The sequence below is a fragment of the Peromyscus eremicus genome, chromosome 8b, assembly GCF_949786415.1.
Source record: "Peromyscus eremicus chromosome 8b, PerEre_H2_v1, whole genome shotgun sequence".
Taxonomy (NCBI): domain Eukaryota; kingdom Metazoa; phylum Chordata; class Mammalia; order Rodentia; family Cricetidae; genus Peromyscus; species Peromyscus eremicus.
This window is the reverse complement of record NC_081424.1, coordinates 55,737,885-55,750,929: the sequence shown is the minus strand read 5'-3', so window position 1 is coordinate 55,750,929 and position 13,045 is coordinate 55,737,885. Positions and strand designations below refer to the sequence as shown.

The window sequence follows — 13,045 nt, the reverse complement described above, 5'->3', positions numbered from 1 at the left end:
TCCACACCCCCCCCCCCAGGCCCCTCCACCTTCTCCACCCTCGGTCTTCCTATTATATATGTTTTCAGTGGTTTTGTGAGTCAGGTCGGGAGGAACTGTGAAAGAGGAACCCAGGCTCTGAGAGGTTTGGGGACAGACAGCAGAGTAGTGGCTGAAGAAAGCAAGTCGGAGAAACTTCCCCGGGCCTTCCTTCTTTACCTGTAAAATGTATGAATAAACCACAAACGACAGATCCCACAGTCGTCATCAAGTGATAACTACAAACTGGCTCATGGATTTTAAAACGCATGACGAGGGGTGGGAGAGGTGGCCATCAGTATGAGCACTGGCTGCTCTTGCAAAGGATCCAGGTTCGGTTCCCAGCGCTCAGGTGGCAGCTCACACCCCCCTGTGACATCAGTCCCAGGGGATGCAATGCCCTCTTCTTAGTCCTGCAAGGACTGTGCACACATGGCACACACATGTCCATGCCTGCGCGCCCGTGCACACACACAATTAAGTAAATATTTTTTAAACTCACTGTAAAGCTTTGCACTTTAAAAAATAAATATATTAACCAAATGGTAGATAATCTTGGAAAAATAATTGGGAAACCCAGAGAAGCGTGAAGAAGGGAATGATACTTCTCATAAGCTCACTAACATAGAATGTCCGTGGAGTATGGCTTCTTGAGAGTAAACTGGCAGGCGGTGGTGGCGCACACCTTCAGTCTCAGCACTGGGGAGGCGGAGGCAGGCAGATCTACGTGAGTTTGAGGCCAGCCTGATCTACAGAGGGAGTTCCAGGACAGCCAGGACTGCACAAAGAAACCCTGTCTCTAAAAACAAAAGAGAATACACACACACATGAAACAAAGAAGAGAGAAAGTCCACTGTTAATACATGGTAAAGTTGGAGCTGTACACATCAGAATACCATAGTGATTGCAGGCCCAGCATTTGTTACTGCATTGCCCGTGACAGTGAAAAATAAAATAAAATGAAATATCCACCAATATGGGAAGAGAGTCAGTTTGCTGAAATCCTTCTAAAGAATATTCTGTTGTTGCTAAAATGACCAGAATGGGCGATGGAGATGGCTCAGTAGTTAAATAACTTCCTGGGAGAGTTCGAGGACCTCACTTTGGATCCTTGGAATCCATGCACATGTGGTGACCCACGTGGAATTCCAGCCTCAGAAGGAGACAGGGAGCTCCCCAGAGCCCGCTGGCTAAGGAGGAGCCCTGGGTTTGATTGAGAAACCCTTCCTCATTGAGTACGGAGGAGGAAGAATCATGAATATCCCCAATGTCAACCTCACATCTCACATGCACCCCCACATATGTGTAACACACACACACATAGAGAAAAGGAAAATAAACATTAAAACAACTGGAACTGAATATGTGAAAAAGAACAGAAAACAGTGTTAACCATGGAAAAAGCAGGTCAGAAAAGTGAATATTTACTCATTTTCTGCAGGTTGAGAAATCTGCTTAAACATGACAAAAAAATCACCATTCTTCCTTCATAGTAAGTTAAACCCTCCCAAAGCCCAAAACAAAAGCTAACAAACTGACTAAAGAAAAAAAAAATGCTCACTTTAAATGTTGTAGGTCAGAGGTTGTTTAACATACAAAGAGCTTGGTTTTTGTTTCTTGTGGCAGGGTCTCTCTTTGTAGCTCTGGCTGTCCTGGAGCTCACTATGTAGACCAGGCTGGTCTCAAACTCACAGAGATCCTTCCGCTTCAGCCTGAGGAGGCAAGAAATAAATGAGCATGAGGAGCCAGAGTTCAGGGCCAGCCTGGTCTACATTTAGAGACCTGTCTCAAAGAACAGAGCAGAACAAAAAGTAATTTAAAAACAAGATACAAGTTTTAAGGTATGACAAATTAGGATGTTGATGATGTGCTGGTGAGGAGGTGAACAGTTACATTATCATAAAAAGTAATTCGACAGTGTTCACTGGGTACCTTCAAGTGATTGTTTCTTACACCTACAGGCACTAAGGAAATAGCCCAATAATCAGGGAGAAGAACAGCTTTGTGTCCACAATGTTGACCACTTCATTATTTATTCATGAAAAGAAAAACAGAACAAAAACAAAGCTAGGCATGGGAAGTGTAGTCTTGTAGTTTCAGAACTGAAGCAGGAGGATCCCCCAAAGTTCAGGGCCAGCCTGGGCTACATAGTGAGTTTCAGGTCACCCTGGGCTATAAGGCAAAACTCTGTTTCATAAAAGACAAGAAGAGAGAAGAAAAGCATAACTATACCACAACAAAGCAATGAGGTAGTGATTCCCATAGCCCAGCGTGACTGCTACGTTGACAGTTAGATGTTAGGACCAAAGAAAGAACACTTGAAATCGCTTACACACAAGATTGTAACCCTGTTTAAAAACAAGTCTCCTCGGCAGTGGGTTAGCTAGCAAAGAACAAAACAAAGCCTTCTGTGATGTACCAAAAACTAGAAGAAGCCCAAATGAGGTTGGCTCTCCATCTTAGAGCTTTACAAGCTTTCCTAGTGTGTGTAAATTACCATAATAATAGGGATAATTTCAAAGCGTTAGTGACTCTGTGACTCAGTAAATGACTCATACAGTCGTACAGAATCTCTCTGTTTTTACCAGATGGATTTGTATTTTAACGGAAAACTCCTTTTTAAAAGGATGAGGATGTCACCTGTGAGTTTCTCCATCTAGTATCCGGGGTTTAGGTAGCTCATCTGCCTTCATGTGACACTTGAGTCTGCTTGGTATATGGCTTGGTACCTTTGCAGTTTGCCGTGAAGAGGCTCTTGGTGCCGCCCTGGACGGGTTGGATGGCAATCCTGCAGGTCCGTCTGCTGGCCTTTGGAAGCGGGTAACGTGATGAGCCCTGTGCTCACTGCAGAAGCAAAGGACGGATGGACGGAGGGTCCATCTGTTCCTGCTGTTGATTTCAGGTTCTTTGGGAATTCAGAGTGGTCAGCACGGAAATTAATTATGTCACATCATCTAGAACTTGAGATCCAATCAACGTTTATTGAGGATCTGTTTATTCTGTGAGGGGGGGAAGGGCGGGAGTCTGTTGGGTCTGATGTATGACCTGTTAAGTGTTTTACATTGTTAGATGCAATGTCTCTCTGAAAACCCAGAGAAGGGCCCATTAGAACCACAAGTCTAATGTAATATGTGTATAAAGCAACCGCCCAAATATGAGACAGTCGATTTAAAAAAACCTTAAATTACATTTAGTGTGTGTGTGTGTACACTACACAGAGGAACACCATATGGCACATGTAGAGGTCAGAGGACAACTCACAGAAGTGGTTCCCTCCTCCCGCCATGTGGCTCTCCAGGATCAAACTCGGGTTGTCTGGCTTAGTGGCAAGTTCCTTTACCAGCTGCGCTATCTCGGGGCCCAAAGCAATGGATTTTGTTTGATTTGGTTTTACTGATTTTTTTTTTTAAGTTAGCATACCAAATAATGACTTTTATCAGGTTGCTTCATACATCTGTATCAATGAATTTTTCAACTTAATGAATGAAACTCCAAAGACAGACAACCTAATGAATGAATAAGCTTACCAATGAATCAGTGAATGAGTGTGTGACTTAGGAATCCCATCCTGGGCTCCACATAGAAACTGGTCCAACATCACCATTTCATGAAATGGCTGTATGGCTCCTGAACTGTAGAACTGAAGAAAAGACAGGGAATGTGAAGGCCCTGGTTCATGCTTCGTCATCGCTATTAATATTGATGAAGCTTTTCGAGGAACGGCCAGTCCGCAGTGACCCCGAAAGCATCATTCAGACCTGAGTGCTTTGTGCTTGTGGCTGTGTTTCAGAGCTGTCTAGAAACAAGGGTACTGGAAGTCAACTTATTTCGGGCATTCACAGCCAGCAATTCTGTCTGCAATAAATGATTCATGTCAGAGAAGCACCTAAGTGCATTTGTGTCCTAGGGAGACTCTTCAGCTCCATTATGCTTGAGTCTACTTGAGGAAATGGCCTGGGTTCCTTTGACATCCCTGTATGAAAATCAAAGCAAAAATATTTTTTTAAAGGTTGTTATATTGATCTCTCACTGATTCCCCTGTTCTTAACCAAAAAAGAAAGATTGGCACAGGCAGTCTCTCCGAGAATTCAGGAGTCAAGGGCACCTCACAAGCAGGGACAAGGAGAAAGAAGAGCCCAGCTGCTGGTATCTGAGAGGCAGAAGGGAAAGAACGACCTATTTCCCCCAGCTAGCCTTTTCTGGGCAGAACTTCCCTGGGTCAACCACTGAAGACAAGTTCCCATGGCACTGTGGAGCTATGACAACACTTTCCTTGGACTCTTCATATGGGTATCTGCCACCCCACGTACAAATGCATGCTCATTTCCACAAACCCAAAGATCTGGGTGCAGGGCATGTGGACAAGTGGCCCCTACCTCATGTTCTGAGCCATGAAACTAGCGCTGATAACAGGGTGTGCAGTCTGCCCACAGGGCTTCTGCCCAGCCTGGACCTGTGGAAGTAGACCATCGGGGAGAATCGGGACATGGAGAGGTCAGTGTTTTTGGATGACAGATGAGGAAGCTGAGATTTGGCACAGATGCTCAAGAGTCAAAATGACATGCCCTGATTGTAGGGATTCACCTCTTCCTCTCTGCACTTCATCCCACCATGTTTCTAGGTTTCCAGGCAGCACATGGCAACACAAAGCACATCTCTTTCTTAGTGCTTTCTAGGACTTTTCACAAAGTTCGTTGGTATGTAGAGTGTCTCCTGCCTGAGTGGCTTGGCTATTGGCCTCTGAGCTGTGGCTCCTCTCACTTCAGGTCTGAGAATTTATTCCCAACCCAGGAGCCTCCATGGGGCTGGAAGTTGGACCCCTGTCTATATGGTTCACCATCTCTGTTGGTTTCCAGCCATGCTGTGTGGCCAGAGATAACATTTTATCCTGTGTGAAATGGCAGTCCTAATGGAGCAGTTGGCATGGACAGACTGGGTGGGTGGGACCAGAACAGATGGAGACAATGTGCAATCCTACCAGCTTACTGTCAACTTATTTCGGGATGGAGAGGACTGGTTTGGCCACCTCTGGTGACTGGGATTGTCTCCCTGCCCTCCATAGTGTCCAGCCTGCCTATCCATCACAGAGCAGCAGGATATGGCTATATATTCTTAATTAGACTAATTAATTAAGAGTCACAGAGAACCTAAATGATTATGGTTAATGCCTTTCCCCATAGTCATTAAAAATGGGAGTAATGGGCTAGAGACATGGCTCAGCATTTAAGAGCACTGGTTGCTCTTGCAGAAGAACCAGGTTCGATTCCCAGCACCCACATAGCTGCTCACGACTTTCTGTAACTCCTGTTCCAAGGCATCCCACACCCTCTTCTGGCCTCCAGATACCAGGTTCACATGATATATAGTCATATATGCAGGCAAAACAGCCATACATATACAAAACAAATTAATTTTAAAAAAGAAAATACTAGATGATAAAATAACTTCAAGGAAATTCTCAACAAAGTTTTGAAATTTTCCCTAAGTCCTAATTTTAAGACAAGATGAGGAAAAATCTGACTAATTCGAATTGATGACCAGAGGCACAGAGGAAAAACTAGTAAGAAAAAGATCTTCTGAGTTGAGAATCCCTTGGCAGAAATGGTTGAGACCTCAAGAGTTTTGGATTTATGTTTTGTTTCTGGATTTTAAAAATATTTGTGTATATATCATGAGATGTCTCAGGGATTGGACCCAAGTCTAAACTTGACATTCATGTGTTTCATGTTCTTTACACATATAGCCTGAAGGTGATCTTAAATAATATTTTTAATAACTTTGTACATGAAACAGTTTCCTGGAGAGACTTGGGGGCATTGATGCATTTTGCGTTTAGATTTTCGGAGGAATGCTTATCCTATAGTTAAATCACTTGGGGAACTGTAGGGAAGTAGAGGTGGAGTAAGAGAGGGAGGCCTATAGCAGGGGTGAAGACAGAGGCGGAGGGTAGAGTTTGTCCTTTGTGGCTGCACTCTACCCTCTGTGTTGAGGAGGCTGTAGATTGTAGCTCCATTAAATTAATGCAGAAACCCAAGGCTCACTGATGACCGACTACATGTTAAGGTCACACAGTTAGCAGATGGGGCACTCTACGAATGTGTCTATCTGCAGCTCTGTCGAGGACCATGTGGGAAGGACAGCAGCGGCCCCCAGCAAGGCTGCTGGCCCTGGCCATTGACAGCAAGGGTAGACCAGGAGGTAGCTGGTGTAGTGAACAAAGTTCTGTTTCCAGTGTCAAATGACAATGCCATCTCCTCATGCCTACCTCTCTAGGCCCAGAGGTGGGGTGGTCAGCCATTTCCCCGACTTTGATGGCTCCAGGGGAGGCTATGACTACCTTTCATGTTCCTCAGCCTCCTTCATAGGCCCACCATGACCTATCAACTAAGGCCCCTATCATATGGTAGTTGTCATGATGACCAAGATCACAGCAACCTTCAGTTCAAGTTCAGCATCTGCACTGTTCCCCTTCAGTGTTTGAAATGTTTCCTTTATTAACTGACATCATCTCATGCAAAGCAGGAACACGGAGACGGTCACCCATTTAGAAGATGAATTTTCCTTTCCTCATTTCAGGTTTGGGTTTTATGTTGTGGGAACTTACTAAATTTTTTTTCTCTAATCTTTCATGGACTCAACATATTTTAAAAATACGCAGTCCAGGCTTGGGAGGTCGCTCAGCAGGTAAGATGTTTGCGGCTCAAACATAAGGGCCTTATGGTCGGCACCTGTCTCAAAAGGTGGGCAAACAGCATGTGCCTGTAACCCCAGCTCAGGGAGGACAGGGAAGGGAGAATCCCAGGGTCTCACCTGCTGACTGTCTGCTTAAGCAGGGGTTTCTGGTTCAACGTACAAGACCCTATCTGTACAGAGACTTTCTGGGGGAGACACCTGACATGGACCTCTGGCTTCTGCAGGTACTCACACCCATACACCACATGGTATATACTTTCTTTTGAGCATCTTTTTAAAATAGCTCTTGGCAATGAGACCAGCCAACTGGATTCCACGGGTTGTGTGTAAACACTGTAGTCAGCACCCTTTGAGGGTCAAGCCCTCAGTGAGGTGAGGGGAGCAAGGCTGACCATGAACATCCTGCCTGGAAGGAGGGCATGTCTGGGGTGCTCTGCCATCACTCTACCTCAGACATGGGACCAGTGATGGGCATCCGGAGTGGTCCTGGGAGGCCGTGGTGAAGTTGCCCAGCTAGGACCTCTTGTCTTCAGGGAGTGTTATGGTGATTAAAGGCATGAGGCCTGGTCCAAATTTGGCCCTGCATCCACCCTCCATTTAACCTTTGCACTTGAGCTGGGCTATGGAAATCTGTTTGTTCTCAGGCAGTTGGAGGATGCCCCTCCCCTGGAGGCTTTGTGGGACCCGTTTGTTGTACAGATCTGACCTCACCAGCTTCAATTCAGAGAACCTGGGATGTAGCTTCAGAAGGCCCACAGAGTGTTTAAGTGCGCTTCTTTACCTGCTTCGTAGCTCATGGCTGTAATCACCACACTGGGGAGGCTGAGACGGGAAGACTGTTCTGTACTTGAAGTCAGTCGGACTACTTAGGGAGCTCTTGAGCTACAGTGCAAGACCCTGCTCAAAGAAAAAGAAAGGAAGGAAGGGAGGGAGGGAGGGAGGGAGGGAGGGAGGGAGGGAGGGAGGGAGGAAGAAAGGATCCAGGGGACAGTTAAGCAAGTAGAGATGACTGTCATAGGTAAGTCTGACCAACCCTACCAGCCCCAGACCCATGTACAAGTCAGAGAATCATCTCACAAACTTATCCTCTGACCTCCACATGCATAGTCATACTCACCCCCCCCTCTCCCCTCCCCTTCCCTCCCCCCATGTCCTCATGATAAAGAGAAAGGTCATCTTTCTGCCTCTATTTTTTCTCGTGTTATCCATCTGTTCTTCTGAGTTTTCGTTTCCTTGGATATGAAGCTCTTTATATTTGCTTTTCTCCTGTAAGCGTCTCAGAACTATTAATATAAACAAAGATGTATATTTTCTGTGTCTTCTGTATTTACCATGCTGTACTTAGATCCTGGAGAGGGATGAAGGGTTGTTCATTAGAGGACATAATGAAGTCCAGAGTGATTTATGGGCTCCATGGTTTGGCATTCTTTAATGGACACCGAGTACCATACAGACAACTTGGACAGAGCCCTGTTCTATGAAATTTTAAAATAAGCTAATTTTATATGAGTGTCTGCCAAACCATTAGACCATGATGAGGTTTTAATTGAGGAATATTTTGGTTCAAGATGGTCCTGTGGACGGTTAAATCCAGTCTGGAACACTTTCTCTCTGTATTGTTTTGGGACTTAGGCCAACATTGTTGCAGAGATTCTGAAACCTGAACTTAGCCTGTTTGTCAGGATGAAGTGGCTTGCTTGGGGTTGCACAGATTCCTCGCCATCTTTGCGGAGAATGGCTAAACTCATCCAGTGGAAGTGCACCCCGTAATCCGAATGCTCTATACCCCAAGATGACTTCACTCATTCCTCCCAAGATGGCACCAGTCCCCTCCCCATTGCCCCTGGCTGATCTCTGCCCCACAGACCACAAATACTGGCCTAGAAACTGAATTTGTCAACCATCCCACTGTAGCTGCCACTGCAATTGCCAGCCGCCGAGCGGCACTTGGTTCATCATATATCTGGTCACTCGGGTCTCCTCGAGGACCTTTCCTGGAGGTGGGTGTTGTGGAAGGGTTTGGGAAGGACCTGGTAACTTACCTTTGCCCATTCTTCCTGAGGTGGTTACCTTGGGCCAGGCTCCAGGCAAGCTGGCTTGCACAAGCGTGATGTGCATGTATGTGTGAAGTGAGTGTACACACCTATGTGGGATGTGAGGTATATGTGGACAAGTATGCATGTGTGTTTGATGTGTACATTCCTGTAGTATGTGAGTGCATGTATAGATGGGATGCATTGTGTTTGTATACTAAGATATCTGCTCTTAACGTTCTGGCTAGCCTTTGGTGGTTCTTTCTATATTTAATTTCAGAATTGTAATTCTGTGTAATTTTGTACCCTTTGTCATTCAATATCATAGTGAAAATTTATCCTTCTCACTATAAATCTGCTGTAGGACAGTTAATTTTCTCCTTGAGATGGATCACCAGGGGTTGGTCTAATCGATCAAGTAGTGTGAAGATGTTTAGGGCCCTTCATGTGCTTGATTGCAAAGAAGACAAGTGTGTTTGTATCCCATGGAAGCTATGAGTCCCACTGGGCCTCAGTTCCTTCAGAATGGGGCATTATAGTTACAAACAAACATTTGTTTGAATGGAGCCTTCAGCTTCTCTGTTCTCTCTTTGTGTGTTTTGTACAGTGCTCTGGATTTGGAGATGCTAAGGTTCTCAGATGGTTGTAATGCTGGTGCTCGGTTGGCATGGAACTTACTTTCAGCAATTCTTTTTTTCTTTTCTTTTTCTTTTTTGTTTTTTTGAGACAGGGTTTCTCTGTGTAGCTCTGGCTGTCCTGAAACTTGCTCTGGAGACCAAGCTGGCGTCGAACTCAGAGATCCTCCTGCCTTTACCTCCCAAGTGCTGGGATTAAAGGCATGCCTCATTATTGCCCAACCAAGTTCAGCATTACTTAGGTTGATTTACTTAAGAACACAGGAAGAGATTTGGCCTCTCTACAAATCTGGTCTGGTTGGGTGCTATAACATGAGCAATAGATAAATAGACGTTAGATAGATAGATAGATAGATAGATAGATAGATAGATAGATAGATAGATAGACAGATGATAGAATAGATAGATAGATAGATAGATAGACAGACAGACAGACAGATAGATAGATAGATAGACAGATGATAGAATAGATAGATAGATAGATAGATAGATAGATAGATAGATAGATAGATAGATAGATGATAGAATAGATAGATAGATAGATAGATAGATAGATAGATAGATAGATAGATAGATAGACAGGTAGATAGATAGATAGATAGATAGATAGATAGATAGATAGATAGATAGATAGATAGATAGATAGACAGATGATAGAATAGATAAATAGATAGATAGACAGACAGACAGACAGATAGATAGATAGACAGATGATAGGATAGATAGATAGATAGATAGATAGATAGATAGATAGATAGATAGATAGATAGATAGATAGATAGATAGACAGATGATAGAATAGATAGATAGATAGATAGATAGATAGATAGATAGATAGATAGATAGATAGATAGATAGATAGATAGAAATGGTGGGTGGGTAGATGATTTTAAAATGAAACTGTTGAGTCCTAGTTCTAATTTGGACTTGGCCTCTCCTCCTGAGTGTGGTTGTCCTCCTGCTTTCTTCATAGCTGCAGATCCCAGGATGAGGCAGAGTGTGTAGGTCTCCTATTTGTTTAAGCTGTGTCTCTGTTTAGAGAGGAGTACAGTTCAAACTCTCCTGGGTGGAGTCTGCCTGTGTCTCCATCAATACAGCTAGGCACCAAATGGACCTGTCTGCTTTAGCATCCGTAACATGTCAAGACTAGAAAGACTGTGTGTTTGTGTGTGCGCTTGTGTAGCTCAGTGTCCGTAAGCTCCATGTTAGATGTCCCTCCCCTCTGTGTGTGTGTGTGTGTGTGTGTGTGTGTGTGTGTGTGTGTGTGTGTGTGTCTGCTGTGTGCATACAGTGCCTGCAGAGGCCAGGAGAGGGCATCAGAATCTCTAGAATGGGAGTGATAGATGCTTGAGAGCCCCCATGTGTGTTCTGGGACTTGAACCCAGGTCCTCTGTAGGAACAGCTAGTGCTCTTAACCCTGGAGCCGTCTTACCTACCTGGTCCTTAGAGTGTTTGAGAAGCATCATCTCCCATCCCAAGTCCCTGCTGGGAAGCATAGATGAGAATGAAAGCACGGAGAATGGGCAACGTGACCTGCTTTGAGATACACTGAGGAGACACCGGTGTCTAAGTAAGATGGACGGAGGCTCTAACTAAGAGGAGGAAGACAGTCCGCCCTCAGCCCACAACTTCCTCAGAAACACCACACTACTGTGTCTTAGCCACTTCCTCCTTGCTCGCTCGCTTTATTGGAAGCGAGAGAACTTCCTTGTTGTAGTATTGCGCTCGTATCTCAGACATGCTATTCTCTTCACCCTCACAATCGCCTGGGTAGATGGCCTGGGTAGATGGAGTCACTCTGATTTCACAGAGAGAAACTGACAGACTGTGAAGTGGCCGAGCTTGGATTTGGGTCTGAGCTGCCAGGTTCAGGTCTCGTTCTACAAAAACAGTAAATCACAGAACTAAGCCATAACTCTTCTACTAGTCAAGCCACTATTAGTAGATGGCTGTGGATGAAACATAGAGTAGAGGCGAGTTCTCTTTGTCTCTATCTGTCTGTCTGTTTATCTATCTATCATCTATCTCTCTATCATCTATCTATCTCTCTATCATCTATCATCTCACTTCTATTTATCATCTATCTACCTGTCTATTATCTATCTATGTATCTATCTATGTATGTATGTATCTATCTATCTATCATCTATCTCTGTCTGTCTAGCTCTATCATCTATCATCATCTGTCACTTATTATGTGTCATCTATGTCTATTATCTATCGTTTATATATCTATTTGTTTATCTCTTTATTTACCATCTATCACCCATCTATCATTTATCTACTACAACCTATGCATCTACCATCTATTTGTAAATCTATTATTGACCAATCACCTCTCTATCACCAATCTATATCTACCTATCCTTGATCTATCATCTATAATTACTATGAATCTGTCATCTATCTATCTGTCTGTATCTATCTATCTATCTATCTATCTATCTATCTATCTATCTACCTATCATCTGCCACCTCTCTTCTTACAAGTCCTCATGCTGATTCATCTATGGGGAAACTGATGGCTGAGGAGGTTAAGCCACTGGCACTGTTGATCACATGCATCTTTATTTACAAAGTTATAACTTAGAAACAGCTTCATAGTTACGTGTTGATCTCTGAATCCCGTAAGTTATTGCTTGGATATTCTCAGAAGTGTGCAATTCTGTCATACTCTTGCCTCATAGGATAATAGACTACATGAGTGGTTTTACTGCGATGATTTCCCACATATTCTAAGGACTTCCAAGGTGAAAAAAACAGGCAAAGTATCTTACAATGTTTTCTCTCTAGCTATTTTCATCTCGGTTTAGATATTTATACCATCTTTTCTCAGCCTGATGTGAAATTGGCTAAGTGCCACATTTAGAAGAGAAAGTTCTTTTTAATTCAGAATGGCAAGTCCCCCAAGCTTCTATCTGGAATTAACATTCATACCATCTTTTCCACATCAGACACACCTGATAACCTCTCTAATGATATAGTGGTTTCTCTCTCTCCCTCTCTCTCTCTCTCTCTCTCTCTCTCTCTCTCTCTCTCTCTCTCTCTCTCTCTCCTTCCCTCTCTTTCACATTGTTCTTCAGGTGATTCTCTGACTTATTTTGTTTTACATATAAGTTTGATAAACTCTGTATTAGGTTATTTTCTATCTCTATAACAAATACTAGAACCTGGATGATATATCAAGAAAAAAGATTTCCCTAATTTTCAGTTCTGGGGGTTCTGCTTCTCCTTGGCTTTTGGTTGTCTTAGTCAGGGTTTCTATTGCTGCAATGAAACACCATGACCAAAATGTAAGTTGGGGAGGAAAGGGTTTATTTGGCTTACACTTCCATATTGCTGTTCATCATCAAAGGAAGTCAGGACAGGAACCCAAACAGGGTATGAAACCGGAGGCAGGAGCTGATGCAGAGGCCACAGAGGGGGCTGCTTACTGGCTTGCTTCCTATAGCTTGCTCAGCCTGCTTTCTTATAGAATCCAGGACCACCTGCCTAGGGATGGCCCCACCCACCATGGGCTGGGCTCTCGCCCATCAATCACTAATTAAGAAAATGCCTTACAGCTGGATGTCATGGAGGCATTTTTCTCATTTGAGGCTCCGTCCTTTCAGATGACTCTAGTCTGTGTGTCAAGTTGACATAGACTAGCCAGCACATGGTGCTGGC

At 44.0% G+C, this 13,045-nt stretch overlaps 1 protein-coding gene and 1 long non-coding RNA gene across 2 annotated transcripts in view; one reads left to right on the top strand and one right to left on the bottom strand.

Moving 5' to 3' along the window:
• Agpat4 (1-acylglycerol-3-phosphate O-acyltransferase 4) overlaps positions 1-13,045 on the top strand; it is a 104,565-nt gene that overhangs the window by 17,211 nt on the left and 74,309 nt on the right. The window lies entirely within an intron of this gene.
• On the bottom strand, positions 3,546-9,235 carry LOC131918655 (uncharacterized). Its single transcript, XR_009381042.1, has 3 exons — positions 8,754-9,235; positions 7,493-7,608; positions 3,546-3,658 (listed from the first exon to the last, which is right to left on the bottom strand). It is a non-coding gene; the product is annotated as an uncharacterized LOC131918655 (long non-coding RNA).